The sequence below is a fragment of the Neopelma chrysocephalum genome, unplaced genomic scaffold, assembly GCF_003984885.1.
Source record: "Neopelma chrysocephalum unplaced genomic scaffold, ASM398488v2 Primary Assembly neopelma1_71, whole genome shotgun sequence".
NCBI classification, from domain to species: Eukaryota; Metazoa; Chordata; class Aves; order Passeriformes; family Pipridae; genus Neopelma; species Neopelma chrysocephalum.
The window spans coordinates 5,805,383-5,822,499 of record NW_020897731.1 but is presented as its reverse complement, the minus strand read 5'-3'; positions in this window follow the sequence as shown (position 1 = coordinate 5,822,499).

The window sequence follows — 17,117 nt, the reverse complement described above, 5'->3', positions numbered from 1 at the left end:
CCCAGTAATCCAAAACAATTATATAAACTTACAAATGATCCTCGTGCTCCCACTCCTCCTGCAGTCCTTCCTCTTTCCCTCTTTGTTGTTTTGATATTGTTCTTACTTGACATGCTACACCTGCTTGAGTCCAAATGCCCTTAAAGGCAAGGGCTGTATCTTCTTTCTCTCTTTATTGTGTGTTACGTATAAATGTAGGAATGAACATTACGTTTGAAACATTTTCAGAACACTTTGATGATTTACTGTTCTGCATCTTTGTAAACACTTTGTTTCCTCCCCTGCAGGGAATCAACTGCCTCTTTTGGATCTTTTGTCACTGATTCTTTTTGTGTGTTCCTGTTTTCTCTGCCACAGAGCTGAGATGGGTGCTTTTGAAAGCATTTGCTTCACACTCATTTATTTCTTGCAGAGTCATATCACCCCAGGGCTTGATTCTCCCTGTCTTTTGCAAACAGTTGCTCCCACTGCTTGGGGCTACTGATAATTTCTTCCTGCTTTTTCTCTGAGGAGTGTGGGTTTTCCCTTGAGAACTGTACCTGATTTCTGAAGAAACCAAGGGCTGTATCTGCATCTGCAGGAGAAGGAGCAAAGAGCTGAGTTGCACCATGCCCACTCTCTGACAGGGGCAGCCAAATGACCCCAAGGAGGGTGCTCAGAGGGTGGCACCTCCCTGGGACGCCTTTGCAGATCAGGACTTTCTGACCCATACTATTGTGCTAGTCAGCCCACAGCAGATATTTATTCCATGAGTTTCTCTAGATGTTTTTGAACCTTTTTATAATTTTGGCTTCCAAAGCATCCTGTGGCAATGACATTTGAAGTTATGGATTATGTGAAGAAGTACATTTTGTGTACAGCCTGCAGTCTGATAGTTTCATTTGGTGTCTCCATGTTCTTTTCTTATGAGATACAATAACCATCATTCCCATCATTTCTCCTTACCATTCATCATTTTATAAACCACAAACTCCTTTTTATTCTGTGCTGAAAATTGCTATCCTGTTTAATATCACTTTGGACAGAACCCATTTAATATCTCTGATATTTCTTGTTGCCCTTCATTTTACCTTTTCTTTTCTGGACTGGGGAGCCACAGTTACGCCTATTATTTAGAACTAGGATTTTTTGTAGTGGTGTAAGATGTTTTCTCTCCCGTCCTCTAATGTTTGTAAATATTATATTTAAAATATATGGGGGACAGGGAAGAAAGGCTGCCTGCCATTAACCTCAGAACTTATATTTCAGAGCAGTATCCAAAAAGACTCCTGTAGTCCAAGAGATCCTCATTATTAAATAGTATAATTTGCATGTAATTCTATTGTTAGAATTATAGAATGATTGGGGTTGGAAGGGACATTAAGGGTCAACTCGTTTCAAACTCTCTGCCATGGGAAGGGACAACTTTCACTAGACCAGGTGGCTCAAAGCCCCACTCAAACTGTCCTTGAATGCTTCCAGGAATGGAGCATCCACAACTTCTCTGGGAAACCTGTTCCAGTGTCTCACCACCCCCAAAGTGAAGAATTTATTCCTAATATCTAATCTAAATCTACTAACTTTTATCTTGGAATCATTATCCCTTATCCTATCACTGCATTTCCTGACGGAACACTTCCCTATTTTTCCTGGAGACCCCTTTAAGTACGAGAAGTCTATTATAAATAAATCATTCCTCCCCATGGAAATCTTTAGTAAAAAGCAAGAGATTTTTAGAATCTAAAGAGAAACCAGAGTTCACTTATGCAGTTGCTTCTGGATTGCCCTTACTGAGACTGTGGCAGATTCTAATCCTTTAGATTGAAGTGTTAAAAACACAGATTCTGATATAAATAATAATAGAAAATACCATGTTGATCCTTCTGCATTACATTTATATAAAGACAAGGAAGAGTAGAAGCTTTACGATGTCATCTAGCCAGAAGGCACTAGGTAGTGGACCTACACAGTTCACTCATTTCAGGCTCTCATTTGATCCACATGAGTTGCTTTTTCTCATTTTTCCTTCCTTTCTCCATATTTTGTTTTGAGTCTTAGTTTCTAGTCCAAACAAAAATTCAAAGTAAAATTCAGTCCAAACTGTCAAGCCTACATCGGGTGCTGGACCTCTGTAGGAAGACCTACCTAGTTCTACTGGCTCATTTGTGAGCCTTCAGGAATTCTACCATGAGATATCTGTCTACAGAAAAGGACAGAAGGAGGAGAGAGGACATTAGAAATCCATCAGTATATGAGATATTGAAACAGAAAAAGACATTAACTGTTTCCTCTCCTTGACCATATGTGGCCATTAGCTTAATTGTATTAAAAAGTGGATTAGAGGTTAAAAAAGATCTAGCTATTACTGAAGGGAAAATGGGAAAAATCTACTGAGGAAACTGGTCAGATCTTTCCTTGGCAAATTTCTATGAAACAGAAATATCTGTCAGAGGTTTTTTTGTTACTCTACCTAACTGCAAAGCAATAAACTGGACACTAGGAGGTCCCGCTCTGCTCTGCCTTGAAATACAAATTGGCGTTGAAGACACCTCGTCACCAGGCCATAGCTCCCAACAGCATTCTAAATGACTGTAATTGGTTCAACAATACCAGAAAAACACTTCTGCCCATATATTTAAAGAGGCAGGCTTCAGAAGTCTGTTGGTGAAATAAGGCCTGAAAGAGAGCATTCCATCTGGGGTAACCCTTTTTCACGTATGTCAGTCCCTGTGAAATGTTTTATGTATGTATTCTTTGGAAATCATCTAGCAGAAACAGCTGTGTGTGCTGCCCACCTGCTCAAGCCTACAATCTAGTGTTATTTCAATTAGATTTGATTGCAGGAAAAGTTTATGAAACAGCTATCAATGATTTCATGCCATCTGGCTTCCGCTTTTCTTCTGTTTAGAGAGACCCTGTGTTTACATTGATTGGTCTTCTATATATACAAGCATGATTGAGTTTTATTATTCTTTTTATTTGTCTAATAGCAGTGTGCTTGGTGCTGTACAAACTCACAACAGAAGAGAAGCTGTAAAAATTTCATGCCATGAAGTTTGGCTCAGACACCCACAAGGCTTCAGCTAAGAACATACCAGAAAGGTGACTGTATTTTTAAAAGCCTGTTTTATTAATTAGGATATACATTTTCTACACATACTTTAACTTGGTTTTAACCATGTAAAAGCTAAGTTCTCAAACAAGACAGTACTTTGGTTTCCTTTCAGAGTCAATAGGAAGAGAAATAAACTTTTCCAGGAGCAATGGGTCCAAAGTCATGTCTCAGGTGAAGTGGATTGCCTCTAGAGAATCTTGTTTTCCTCTGTTCATCATCATGGGAGCTTGGACACCCAGACTAAGGTGGCTCAGCAGAGGAGATGAGTTATCCCTTGACTACTGACCTCCTTGGCTACTTTTGAACTTCTCAAATTACAGAAATATTCTTTTTGATTAAGAAATGCTCTCCAATGAGCTATTTTTTCTTTAGTAACATTTAGAAGTTTGCTCTCCTCTCAGAGGCAATATGAACATAAGTCTTTAAAAATACTCAATTTATTTTTACTTCTCCCCCCAAGTTCTTGGTGTTTCTGTTGTCTGTGAGGATTTGGTAAATAAAAGTCAATCTGATACTTGTTGTCTCATTGGTAGAACAAATTTGTCTTCTAGCTTCTACCTGAATTCAGTTATGTCAGGCTTTGAAGCTGATGGTGTAGCTGAACTTGACATTTTGAACAACAGCTGAAAGGTTCATCCCTGTTTGGGCAAACCAGCTCTAGGAAATGACAGTTCAAACTCACACGACCATCTTGTGTGTTTGTCCCTCCCGAGATAAACCAAATTTAGGTGCATGAGTTGACTCTGGAATTAACACCATCTGCTCACACTATACTTGCTTAAGGTTTGCTTGTGCCGCTTGCCTCTTTCTTCACAGAAGGATGACATGCTGTGTGGGGCTTGCAGGCAGTCTGGGCATATGTTAGGCTGTCAAACTCACTGGTCTGGAGGCATCCTACTCTTTGGAAATACTATAACCTTTTGAAACCTTTTTTATAAAGGGCTATGATACCATTAGTGGGTTCAAACCTCTCCTATATTGTCATGACAGTGTTTATTCCATAGTTGTGTGCTTGCCTGGAATACTAAGTACCAAGAGAGATTAAACTAAAAGAAGTAGGATAAAACTGTAAATGCTCTGGTGAACAGTGTCTCCCTTTAATTTCTATAGTGCCCACTGCAATGCGGATTTGCTCCTACCTACATCACTTTGTGTGATTGCAGCCTAGGTGTCACAGTGCTGTTTCTATTTAATACAGTGTGCAGGCATATGATTAATCTTTGGTGGAAATTAGCTGTTTAAACACCTTGCAGACCTGGCCTCTGGTACTTGCAAGCTGAGATCCACTCTGTCTCATGTGCTTTTCTGTCTTTTAAGAACAGATTCAGAACCTCAGTTGTCTGTATGTTTTCCTTGCTTTCACCATGGCTCCAGTTTTTCAAATGTTTTACTGGGAAAAGAAAAAATCCACAGATCATCTGGAGTGGAAAACAATGTACTCTTACCAAATTTTTAAACCAAATATTTGAAGAAAGTGAACAATTCTCTTCAAACCCAATGAAAGTGGGGGAAATGGTAAACATATTTGCTTTTGCAGATCTCCTTATGAATTATTTACTACTTTACTAAAACAACTTATGCTAATGATATTGTAATAAACAGTGCAGGTCTGACTCATGTTCGACTGAAGAGATATGTGAGGAGAACACAGGAAACTTTGCCATAGACTCCTATAATTCTCTGGAATATAAATGGTATAATTAGCCCAGTGTTGCTGAATATCTATGAATGCAGGCAGCTGTAGACCACAGCCTCTACATACTTACAAGCACATGTTTAAAGATTAGCTAAATACTTATTTCACTATTATTCATCTATATTTTTTGTTATGAATTTTCATGACCACAGCACCTAGTGACCAGACTAAACCATAACCAGTGACATCAGTAAAAAGACCAAGACTCAGGTAATGAACTGAGGCAAGGGTACAGGGGTATATACATGTTAACACCATGGATAGATGGGGACATTTACATGTTCATTGTTTATGGGAGTAGCACCCTGCCTTATTTCAATCAGCTGCAAGATTTTTTTGTCTATATATGCAAGACCATCAAGGCACCTAAATCTGTAACATTTCAAACTTGGGAATTAGGAAGATGAAGGACTTCAGGTATCTGAACTTCAGTGCTTTGGATACTTCAGTATCCAAAGCTTTCTATGAGAGCTTTCTGTGGAAGAGCCGGGTGTTGACCCAGACTTTGTAAGTCCCAAATCAGAACTTTGCCCCAGGATGAATCCTCTTGTAATTGGCAATGCACTTTGAAACTGTCTGCTTAGAGTCTAATTATCACCAGATCAATTCCTTTAGGTTCAGCAATATAAAAAAACAAATGTTATCTAGGGTCTGAAAGTGCTAAGATTTACACATGTGCTTAATGCTAATCCTCTGGGCTCAGTGGAAGACATCACATGTTTAAAGTAAGGAACATGGCTAAGTCATTGCAGGAGTAAGGCTTAATTGTAAAAATTTAAAATCTCTATAATAACTACCTGCTCTCCAGCATGATGAAAAATGGAAAACACCTCCTGGAAAAATGAAAGGCACCCCGCTACCAACATAGAAAACAACAACCTCAACAACAAGCTAATACAAAGAGTCTGAAAGAAATGAGCTATTACCATGAAAAGAAAATCAGCAATACAATTGGCAATTTAAGGAACAGAGACATCATTAAATAAATGCATGTGCAAACCAGAGGCTAGTAGTATTGCCAAAAATAGACCTGCAGAATATGGAAGTGATTAAGTCATTTAATTTGAAAACCTTTTCATACTTTGGATGCATCTAATCTTAGATGTGCAGTATGAATAAGCAGTATTTTTCATATATATATGTGTGTGTATGTATGTGTGTGTATATATATATATACATTCTGTGACTGCATGCAGAATAAACTCAAAGTGGAGGGAAGTGGCTAAGAATCAGTAAAATTAATCTTGATCAATTATCTGTAAAAAAAACCAAGGCAAAACTTTTGTTACAAAACCTCAAACCATTATGGTTTTGTTAGCAACTTCAAAATCATGTCAGATTTGTCAGGATATCAAAAATGGTTCATGAAATACCTTGAGTAAGTGAAGGTTTATCTATAATTCTCCATTGAACCCATGCAGATCTTTATTTTTCTGCATGGCTTGAGATATGAAATAACAGTTTGTGTCTTAACACTTTGAGCTGTGTTTCACCATAGGAGGTTTTTGTAACTCTGGATAGATCTTCAGCTGGTGTAAATTTTATTCCAGCATCTGGTCCTTGTCTTCACTGGTTTTATATTAACAGAATTAATAACAAAACTGTGAAGAAATATGTTCATAAAATGAACATGGTATTCAAAATTTGTTGCTGGAGAAGAATTGTTCAAAACAGATGCTAGATTACCCTTTTTCTATTTTGCTATGTTAGACATACAAAAATTTAGGAGAATAGGGACAAATGGGAGAACTCAAGAAGTATAAAGCATCTGGAAGGAAGCTGAGAGTAAAATTTACATGCATCACAACATCTCTAACTTCCAGAATAAAACTTGTTTCTACAAAAATGCATCATGTGACTTAGAAATTCTTAACTAATACAGCACTTTCTGTTGCACATGAATAGAATAGAATAGAATAGTATAGAAAATAACAGTAGGAAGTGACCTATGACCACATTGTCCAACTGCCTGACCACTTCAGGGCTGAGCAAAGCATGTTGTCAAGGGCAAAGTCATTTAAACACTGACAGGCTTTGGGCCTGGGAAGCTTCCCTGGAAAGCCTGTTCCAGTGCTTGATCACCCTCTCAGTAAAGAAATGGCTGACCAAATGTCCAGCTTAAACCTCCCCTAGCACAGCTTTGAACTGTGCCCATGTGTCCTGTAACTTGATCCCAGATAGAAGAGTTCAGCACCTCCCTCTCCGCTTCCCCTCCTCAGGAAGCTGCAGAGAGCAATGAGGTCGCCCCTCAGCCTCCTTTTCTCCAAACTAGACCAGCCCAGAGTCCTCAGCCACTCCTCACAGGAGATTCCTCCCAGCCCTTTCACCAGCTTTTTTGCCCTCCCCTGGATGTATTCAGAGACCTGAACATCTTTCTTGAATTGTGGGGACCAGCACAGCACACAGCATTCCAGGTGAGGCCACACCAGCACTGAGCACAGCAGGACAGTCACCTGTTTTGACCATCTGGTTGTGCTGTATGTGATTCATCCTAGGATAGGTTTTGCCTTCTGGGCTACTAGAACTACCACTGGCTCACACTGAGCTGCTGTTGGCCAGCAACTTGAAAAAGAAACTATAAATGGGCTGCAAAATATTTGGCTAAAAAGTTGACTTCCCCTTATAATGTTCCTTGGCATAGGGTGAGGACACCTGAGATGCAGAACCAAGGAAGCAGGGGAGGTGAACCTACCTGTCTTTCTAAGCAACTAGTGCTTCCCTGACATGGCAATGGCCCAGCAGCAGTTTCTCTCACCACAGCCTCACATGGGGTTAGGATGAAAAACATAATTTGAGAATATAATGTCAATGTTGAGTAAAATGCAGGCATTATGCATCTAGGAGCAAGAGGCAAGAGAGGACTCAGGCACCTCAGAGTAACAGACCTGTTACATGCCTGGCTTCTCAGGTACAACTCAGCATAAGGTGGGATGTTTGCAAAAGAGGTAACATATTGAGCCCCATCCAAACCCTGCCTAACAATCTATAGGGGATACAGGGACTTCTGGCACTTCACCTGTACTTACTTGTAGACTCTGAATTGCCCCTGAACTTGCCCCTCTCAAGACCAGGAAGATTCTCAGTATGTCAGGAAGGGTATTGGAAGCTGAAAGTGCCTGTGAAAAACCTTCCAAATTTTAATGGGTTTTTAGGAGTTTTTCTATAACTATAATTCATGCATGAGTTATTAAATTGCACATTAATTCCTATCTGAATCCCTCACATCCTATTCAGGTTGAATGCCAAATGCTATCAGCTGAGTCTACATGAAGTCAGTCTGCTCCACGTGGCGATCTGCTCTCCATATGCTGGCCAAGCCCAGCTCTGTCCTTGTCACTCAGTGTCCCCCTGGGGTCCTGTTTTTCTGCTGAAGGAAACTGTATGTGGCCATAGATGTAGCCAAAACATGTTCCAGGAGGATCTTGATGGCAACTGGGACACCTTACCTCCGGCAGACACATAGACATGTCTGGGACTTCAGCGTGTGCTGGGGACAACCCTCACTCTGAATGCACTGGTATCTGAGAGAGTTGCAGGTATTTGGACAGTAAGGCAAGAAAGTGTGTAAATCCACTAGTTAGCATGGTCGTTGATGGTTTCATATGGCTTTGTGGAGTGTTATCCCAAATATCCAGCTCTCAAATTGCTCTGGAAATAATAGACACTCTTAGGCAAGTTTCACACAGGCACTTTCAGAGTGCACTCAAGACAAACATGTGAAGGACTAGCTTCATTTCCCAGCTAGATAATCAGTGTTTTAGAACTTTAAATAATATTTCTCCTTTCATTTTGTGTAAGGCCTGTTTCTGTTAAAGAAACTGTAGAGCTAACACGGTGTTATTAGCTCGTGTCAATTAATTAATCTCTTTTATCATGGTGAACATCAAAAATCATCAAACTCTTTGTTATAAAAAGCATTATTATATATATATGTATGTATTTATAGTTGTCTCTCCGTCTTTTGATGTATGAAATGTATATTCATCTTGTAGCACATTTTAGATCCAGTTTCTACTATCATTCAGGGCTATGGAGGTACACAGGCTTATAGCCAACCTTTGGTAAATTTTGAAACCCACATGAAAAGAAATTTACCACATGGACAATTGTGCATGCTTTTTATTTACATTATGCCTATATGTAAAAATCTCTTACTTGCATTGAACTTGACTGACAGATTCAAGGTGTGGCTGTCCTTAAGAAATGACCCTGAGCTTTAGACTGCAGGACTAGTATGACAAGTCATGCCACTCAGAACTAATAAGTAACAGGTCATAGTAATAGGAAGTACCAAGCAGGGGTGAACCCTATTCTGATGATGAGCAAATTGAAGATGCTTGAAAATGCACAGGGAACTTCATAATATGTTTGTGCAGAGAGCTAGTGCTTACAAGGAGATTTAGCTTTGTGTTTGTTCAGGTGAGTAAAGATGAGGCTGCTTGGCTTCCTAAATGAATCCCAACTCCCTTTAGAAACAGACTGGGTCACAGGTACAGTTGATAGGATGAAGTGAATGTATCTCTACCAGAAAAAGCTTCCCATCTTCAGGTACTGACCCTCCTGAAAAGTTTACTCAGTGGGATGTGAGAAACCAGGGCTGAGAAGACATTACGCTCTCTCCCTTACCTGGGTGGGGATCTAGACTTTCAGGTTATACACATGGTAAATTCTCTGGAGCTGTTCTCCTCTTTGGACATATTTTTTTCATTGTTTTAATGAAAAAGAGTTTCTAAAAGTTTTTATAGAACAGGAAAAATTGGGATTGCAAGTGAATTCTTACATGGGGTGGGAAATGGTTAATACTGGAGAAACTATATTGCTCATTGCTTCTCCTCATCTAGACCTTTTCTAGAAATGACTGAAGCAATCAAATCCCAGAACAAATCCAGGCCAGAGTATTTCAAATTGTTCCTCGTTTTCGAGACAAACAAAACTCCCTCCTCTTTATGCCTCTGCCATGTTTCCTTTTAAAGGATATCTCTAAGTAAGAAGGAACCACAGAACTTTGGACAGTATTTGAAATCACTCATCCTAAAGCATTTCATGTGTTAAAAGTAAGTAAGACTGTCCTTTGATGAAAATTCTGAATGATATGTCACTCTGCCTTACATCTGAGCTGAAAAAAATCAATTAGCAATGAAGAAAGGATAACACAAAGTATATATTGCAGTAAGAGGACCGGCAGAGAGAGGGCAATTTAGAATGATAGCTACATCAAGCACAGCAGACTCGATTAAAAATTTAGCAGTTCTGCTGATGAATGTCCTAGTTCAGATTTTGAAAGCATCTACGAACTTAATTTTCCACTGATTAAATAATCATTTTATAAACCGTGTATAATTCATGTAATGTTAACTCAACAATCTTGTGAAATATGACTGCAGCTAAACAGTTAACTCATGCCCAATGAAATAGGACTTGCAACAGACCATTAGCATGAGCTGGACAGGGTAAACCCCCTGATCTTGGTGCCCAATGCCTTCAGATTTGTCACTGTTAATGAACACAGCTGTACATATACCATCTGAGGTACTCCTGAACTAGATCCCCATTTCAAGTGTTTCTAAATAAGGGTCCTTACAGGTGGCTTGCCTGAATCCAAGGTTCAGCACCTTCATACAAAACCTACACTTGATAGATGCTGAACAGTAATCGATCTCAGCTAAATCCTCAAGAAGTAAGGAGTAATCATCATTGATTTCAAAGAAAATGAGTGCCCTCCAAAGTGAAAAACTGTGACAACCCAGGTTACTCTTTACTGGCTTCATCCCAGATGATTGTGGTAGGGAATTATAGTAAACCGTGGAAAACAACTCAGTTTAGCTGCAAAAAATTGCCACTGAAGTACAGCATAGAATCACCCACACTTCTTAGAGAGGTAAGGGTGATCCTTTGTTAAAAGATACAGCAGCAAAATTACATATCAAAAAATAGTTATAGAGATAACAAGGCAAAACAGGTTATGAATAGCAGGGGTAGAGCAGGTTTTGACTTCCATCTGCCTTGATGAGAAAACTCAATGGGACTTAGCAGAAAAACTACAGACTAGAAATTAGGAGACAGTTGCTAATTTTCAAAAAAACTGGATACTGTAAAGGTCTCCAAATCACTGTAGTGGAGTCTAAAATAAAGCTCAGTAGGTCTAAAAGATAAATGACATGGAGTGGAATGATATGGTGAGGTGCTGGACTCAGAGACCTCAGAGACTGGTTTTCACCTGTTGTGAGGAGAAGATGTACGACTAAATTACGTTGGTTTTAAATCAACAAGAGAAGAGTGATGGGAGATTTAAAGATATTAGTCTTCATATATCACAACAGCAAGCACTATGAAAGGCCAGAATAAATGTATTTCAATTTCCTATTTTGAGTTCTTTCTAGAAAACAAAACCTGAAGAATATCAGCACAAATAAAAATACTTTAAAATCTTGCATGATTTCAAACATTCCTAAATGTGATTTTTAGAGTTTCTCTCCATTCAAATAGTCTCTTATTTATACTACAACTGATGTCCAGCAACCTAATCTATTTGGAAGAAAATGGGAGGTATTAATATCCCAGTTATAACTTTTCTAAGTGTTCTCGGTGTAAATCCAAATAAAACCCAACAGAGACAGACTGGCTCACAGCTTTTATATGTGCTTCAGATTTGCTGTAAATATTGAAATCACATTTGTCTTGCAGCTTTTTCTGGGTTTCATTATGAGGTGTTACTTTAACTGATGCTGCAAAGACTATGAACTCAGATTAAAATTAGTGAGAACATTTACAAGAGATCTTCAGTGCAGTATAATGCAGTTTTGGCTCTGCCTTGCACCTCTGAGAAGCGTCATGGGTTCCAGAATTTGGAAACAGTAAAGAAGCCAGAAAAGCACTTGAGAAAAAAGGGGAAAATGTATGTGTACTACACTTAAACTTCTCCAGAGGATAATGAAATTGCTCCTATGTATGACTGCCGATGGCCAAGACTTCCAGCTGCCCCCTTTCTGTTTTCTTCACCTCCAATCTGTGCCAAAATATCTTATTTTTCTCATCCTGCACCATATTTCATGGGTCATTTCTGTACTTCTCTTGCTCTTGAGTCTATTAAAAGCTTGGAGGAAAAGCATATTGACTGTGAAGTTTTTCTCAGCTGAGGCCCATAATAGTGAAGTAGTGCACCCACGTAATCAGGATCTACCCTCACAAGTTTAAAGCTCAGTCTAAAATCTGCCAGTCACTCAAAGGAAAAGCACAGCATTTAAAGCATGTCAGAATTGCAAGTAAATAGCTAAATATAGTGAAATATCATTTATGTGTGTGATGTGACAGGTGAGCCACACTCACGGTGCCCAAGCTGAGTCCCTGAGCAGCAGCTGTGTGTTTTATCCGTGACTCCTGGGGACCAGCCAGCCTGCAGAGTCAAGTTCCTAGCTACTCCCTTTCTCACTTGCCTATAAGAGATATACTGACAGATAACGCTTTCTTCTCCATTCACTCTCACTTTTTGATACTGCAAGTTCTCAAGTCTCCTACCTGTGTGATTTAGACCCTGCCCCATGTTCAGAGATGAGAAATGAAAGTGGTTTCTCTCCCTGAAGGTGAGTGGAAATGTAAACATTTGCAGATGTTCCTTTGATCAGATGGGCCCCCACTTTCAAAATCACCTTTTTCCTTGTGGAGGAAGCAACATGGTCTCAGCTAAATGATACAATGCTTGTTCTGTCACCAGGTGACATCATGTTGCCATGGCAATGCTTGGCAGCATTTCATAGAGGATTTCTGCATTTCAGATAATGGAATTTAAAAGGGCTTTGGTCTGAACTTTTCAGGGTCACTTCGAAACAGAAGATCCTGTCCTGTTATCTGTTATAGTGAAAGGGGGGGAGGGATTGGAAATGAAAGCTGAAGGTGGCTGCAGCGAGCAAGCCAGGGATAGCTCATGTAAAATGGAGAGGAATTAACCTTCAAGGTGCACTAGGTATCACCTCCATCCAGTTATTTCTTTATTTAAGCTTAGGGTGTTCAGATGTGGACTTCCCACTTAAAGGCATTTGTCTTACAGCACACACATCTCTTTGCAAATTAATAGCTATCGTCTGTCATGTAAAATAGTGTTTCAAATTTACCTCACTGACTTTTACCGAGAGGTTTACTCATCACTAGCTGTCATTCTCAGGAGGATCAGGAAGTACTCCGAAAAATCAATTGCTTCTTCTGAATAATGGGAACATCTGCTTTTGCAAGTGATGTAATTTCATCAGATCAACTTTTTGATACATGCTGTTTGTACTCTGTTAGATGGCTAAAAATTGATTTAAAGAACAGTGACAGTACATGAAACTCATAGAATAAAATAATTATCATCTGAATAGTCAGGTTAAAGTTTATCAATTTCAACACAAAATCTCAGCATCCTGGGAAGTTTGATTAATTCTACTTGGCAATATAAAAATCTGTGTTTTCAATACTCAGAGACTTGCGACATTATTGATCAGACATGCACATTCTGGTTTTGAGAACAAAGGAAAAATTATTCAGCAGCTTTTAAGGCAGTCAGAAAATGCAGTTTCTTATAAAAATTATTAGGAATTACTTCTGAAGTTCTCAAGCTTTTCTTTCAAAAAAGCCTTCAAGCAGAAAGCATGGAGGAGAGTTATGGATATATAGATCTGGTCAGCATGCAAAAGAAAATACATAATAAGCAATAATAAAGTTAATCACCAGAGTTCTTGCCTTTGGATAACTGCAGTTTAGCTACTTCTCAGGTTTTTTATCTCTTAGGAAAACAAGGGAGACTTCAACAATATTCTAACTTTTTCCAAAGTTTGTACTTCTTTGGGCAAGTGTTTGCCATTTGCATGAAATGGCACTAAATATGTTTTATCTCCTACAAATAAGTATCAAGCAATCATTTTAATAAATAGGTATACCAAATGATACACAGACATTAATGTCAATTCCTCTATATTTATTAGATAACTGTACATTTCCCCATACATTATTGCACTAAAGTGTGTGATTCTTCCCAGACTCAGAGCACGTCTTGAACATTATTTCAAAATTGCGAGTAAACATGGGAAAACTGCAAGGCACTTGCACATTAACTTATAGCAGTTATAGTTTAAATAACCCCATTAATGTGTGATATTATGAAGTTTATTACATAGACCCATGATGAGCATAACGAGTGAGCAAATGGGAGTACTACAGAATAAATAACACTCCTTTGCTTACAAACATCCCCATAAGTTACAATAATAAAGTGTATAAAGTGACAATCCATGAAGAAGCATCGTTCAGTTGGCTACACTAAACTTTTCTTCCTAGGCGATAAAAGAAGATACAATAAATTTTTTATGTGTAAAGTTAATTTTTCATTATACCGCCTAACAGAAATGCAATCAAAATGTCAGCAAAGGTTTTGGTTTGATTTAGCCCATTACTTTAAAAGATGTTACTCATCTCAAAGGTGGTTTTTGACACTCTTAATGTGTTTTCGAAAGTGTTTTATTGTCTACAGTTAAGATATCCTGAAAGTTTCCACCTTTGTAAATCAAAAGGGAAGTAGAGGGGACAAGTGGGGTTTTATAGGTTTGTTTTGCCATACACAAACTTAGAGTCAAATGTCATTGAAACATTCTTTGATTGCTTTCAAAAATGAATCTTTTAGTGGTGAGAAGGGCAACAGTTTGCTCTCGGGCCAGTACTGTTGTCATCCAGCAAGTTTTCCACATGACAAATCACGAAGGCAGCAAAATTCACCACTAGAACAAGTGAACAGGATTGGCCCATAGAAAAAGTAAGATTCCACATTGCATTTGAATGCAGTGTACAAGGTTAGGATAAGCTTTGCTACTCAGGTTCCACCTGTTATGTGTAGGGGGCAGGCAGAAAGCCCAGTCAGCCTCTTCACAGTCATTTCTCAGAAACTGTGAGACTCCATCCTTACAAAGTGCTCCAGGACTTGAGTTTGCACAGGTTCAAGCATGCAAATAAAATGGTGAACAGTTAATCCTGAGCAATTAAGTGCTTCCATCCTGCAACATTTTGGGATGAAATATCATGATCTGGGGTGCTTGAAGTTGGAAATTTTCCTTCTAAGAAAAAATAATTTAGCATTTTATAAAGAGTTATTTATTCCAAAGTGAAATGAGAAGTTAAATTTATAATTTTTTCCAATGGTCTAATCCTTTTTATGAAAAAAACCCTCGATTTACAAGTGTCAAAATTACCTAATTGCATTTTTTTCAGTCTAGTCAAATCCTTTGTCTCAGTGAGGTCTTTGTCTTTGGCTCACTTACAGGAGGTACAGGACTCTACTGCAGCCATGGTACCAATTCAGCTGAATTGTATTGCCTGTAGCACACCAGTTGCTGTGAGGATAAAGCAGCTGAATACAATCTATTGGAGATACAAACATCCTGGATTTTTTTAAGCAATGTTCATTACTTGCATTGTTCCTGGAAAGAAAGTTGTCCTTGTAGGTTTGTTGAGCACATTAAACAAAATGTGGAAAAAAAACCAGCCTGGATACATAACCAAGATATGATGATCCATTTTTTCAAAGACTACACGTAGGTATGATGCTGGTCACTATCAGAGATAGAAACATGGGATTGCTGAACTGCTCATTTACTCTGACAGTGCCATTTTTCGCTTCCATAAATTAGGAACTTAGGAGTCCCACTACGGAATTAGGATGGGATTCATCTCACCTGATTTCAGCTATCTAAATGTTAGAAATGAATCTAAGTGTTTTTTAGATTAAAGTCTGATAAAATTAATTCCACCCTCAGTCACTTGAGGAAACCAGTTAGTATGGGAATCCTGAGTTTCTGAAGCTTTTTCCAACTGCTCGAAACACTTGGTGTTGCAAGTAACAGACTGGCATAAAAATATACTATTGTATCCCCACCTGACACAAATTTGATTGAAAATAACACTGTCCTGCATGATTGTAGCATACTCTCATCATTATGCATGGGCCATTTGTGGCAACAGTACATAAGTCAGTGAGTGCTATGAGAATGCTCTTTGTAAAGTTCAAGACCTCTAATATCTCTGCCAGTAGATGGTGCCTGGTGAGTAACAGCCATACAGCTGGAATAGTCTTTCTACAGTTTAGCAAGAGGTGAGGTTTGATTGATAATAGATGGAGTGCTCAGTTCCCTTTGAAACTGTTATAAATCAGTCAGATAACTGCAAACTGAAAAAAAATCTCAGGATTAGCAAAGGATTTTTCAAAGACTTTAGCAGGTTGGAGGTTTTGCATTGCTGAAAGTCGGAATAGGAACTGGGGACTAAATTGGTTTTTTCCATCCTCCAAGAAAAGACTTATCAATCCTAAGTCTGTAAGGATAAAACAACCTGGGTACTTTGAAGGGAGGGCCTAAGCTCTGAGCACCATATAGGTCCTGCTGCAGTGCTTCAGGATGATTCACCTGCTCAGGGTCTTAACAGGAGAGGCAGAAGTTTGGAATTTCACCTTTATGACTACAAGGATGTAGACAGAGCCTGCCTCTGTCTCTCCATTGCTAAGAGCATGACTCTGCAAGTTAAGGAAGGAAATTATTCCTTCTAAAGAAAGTGTTTCAGTGTAATCACATCAATCTAACTGATCCAAGAAAATCACAAAGGATTATGAGGATTCTCTCATTTTAAATTAAGCATAGGAAAGACCAAAAATAAAGTATTGTCAGTGATCAACTAGGAAAGAGCTGGTAGCATTGTCTATTATTAATGTTATCTAGTCCTTGCCCTGAAGAGATCCCACTTTCTGTTGCTTACTCTCTGCCAAGCTTCAACTGTTGAAGCTGAAATTTGACTTGGCAGACATCACCCAAAGGGGGGTCACAAAGCTCATCTAGGGAAGAAAAAAGACGTGCTCTTGCATCTGTAACCACCGTTTGCTGTTGTGTAACCCTATTGGTGACAGAACTAGTCTTTCCACTTATTATCACTCTGGCCACAGGATGCTTGCATTTCTTCTACAAAGGGACCCCAACTTCAGAAGCAGGACTGGTCCCAGCTGAAATTGTCCAGAAACCAGAATGCTAAATGATTTACTAGTGGATTTCTTAGATGTAGAAGATTGGCTCTTTTACAAAAAGAGTTATTTGCTGTGGTTTTTTAAAGAAAAAAATATATTCATCAGTTTAATTTGGGGGTCAGGACAATATGTAGGATGATGATGAGTCATTGCAAATCTTCATAAGGAAAACACTGCATGCTGCATTCCAAGCACGTTAATGGGCATCACCAGGTCTTCCCATGCTGTAAGAGCTGAACCAGTGATCAGGAGAGTCAGCACTTGAGACAGGCTCAGGGAGAGGGTTTCATCTCATT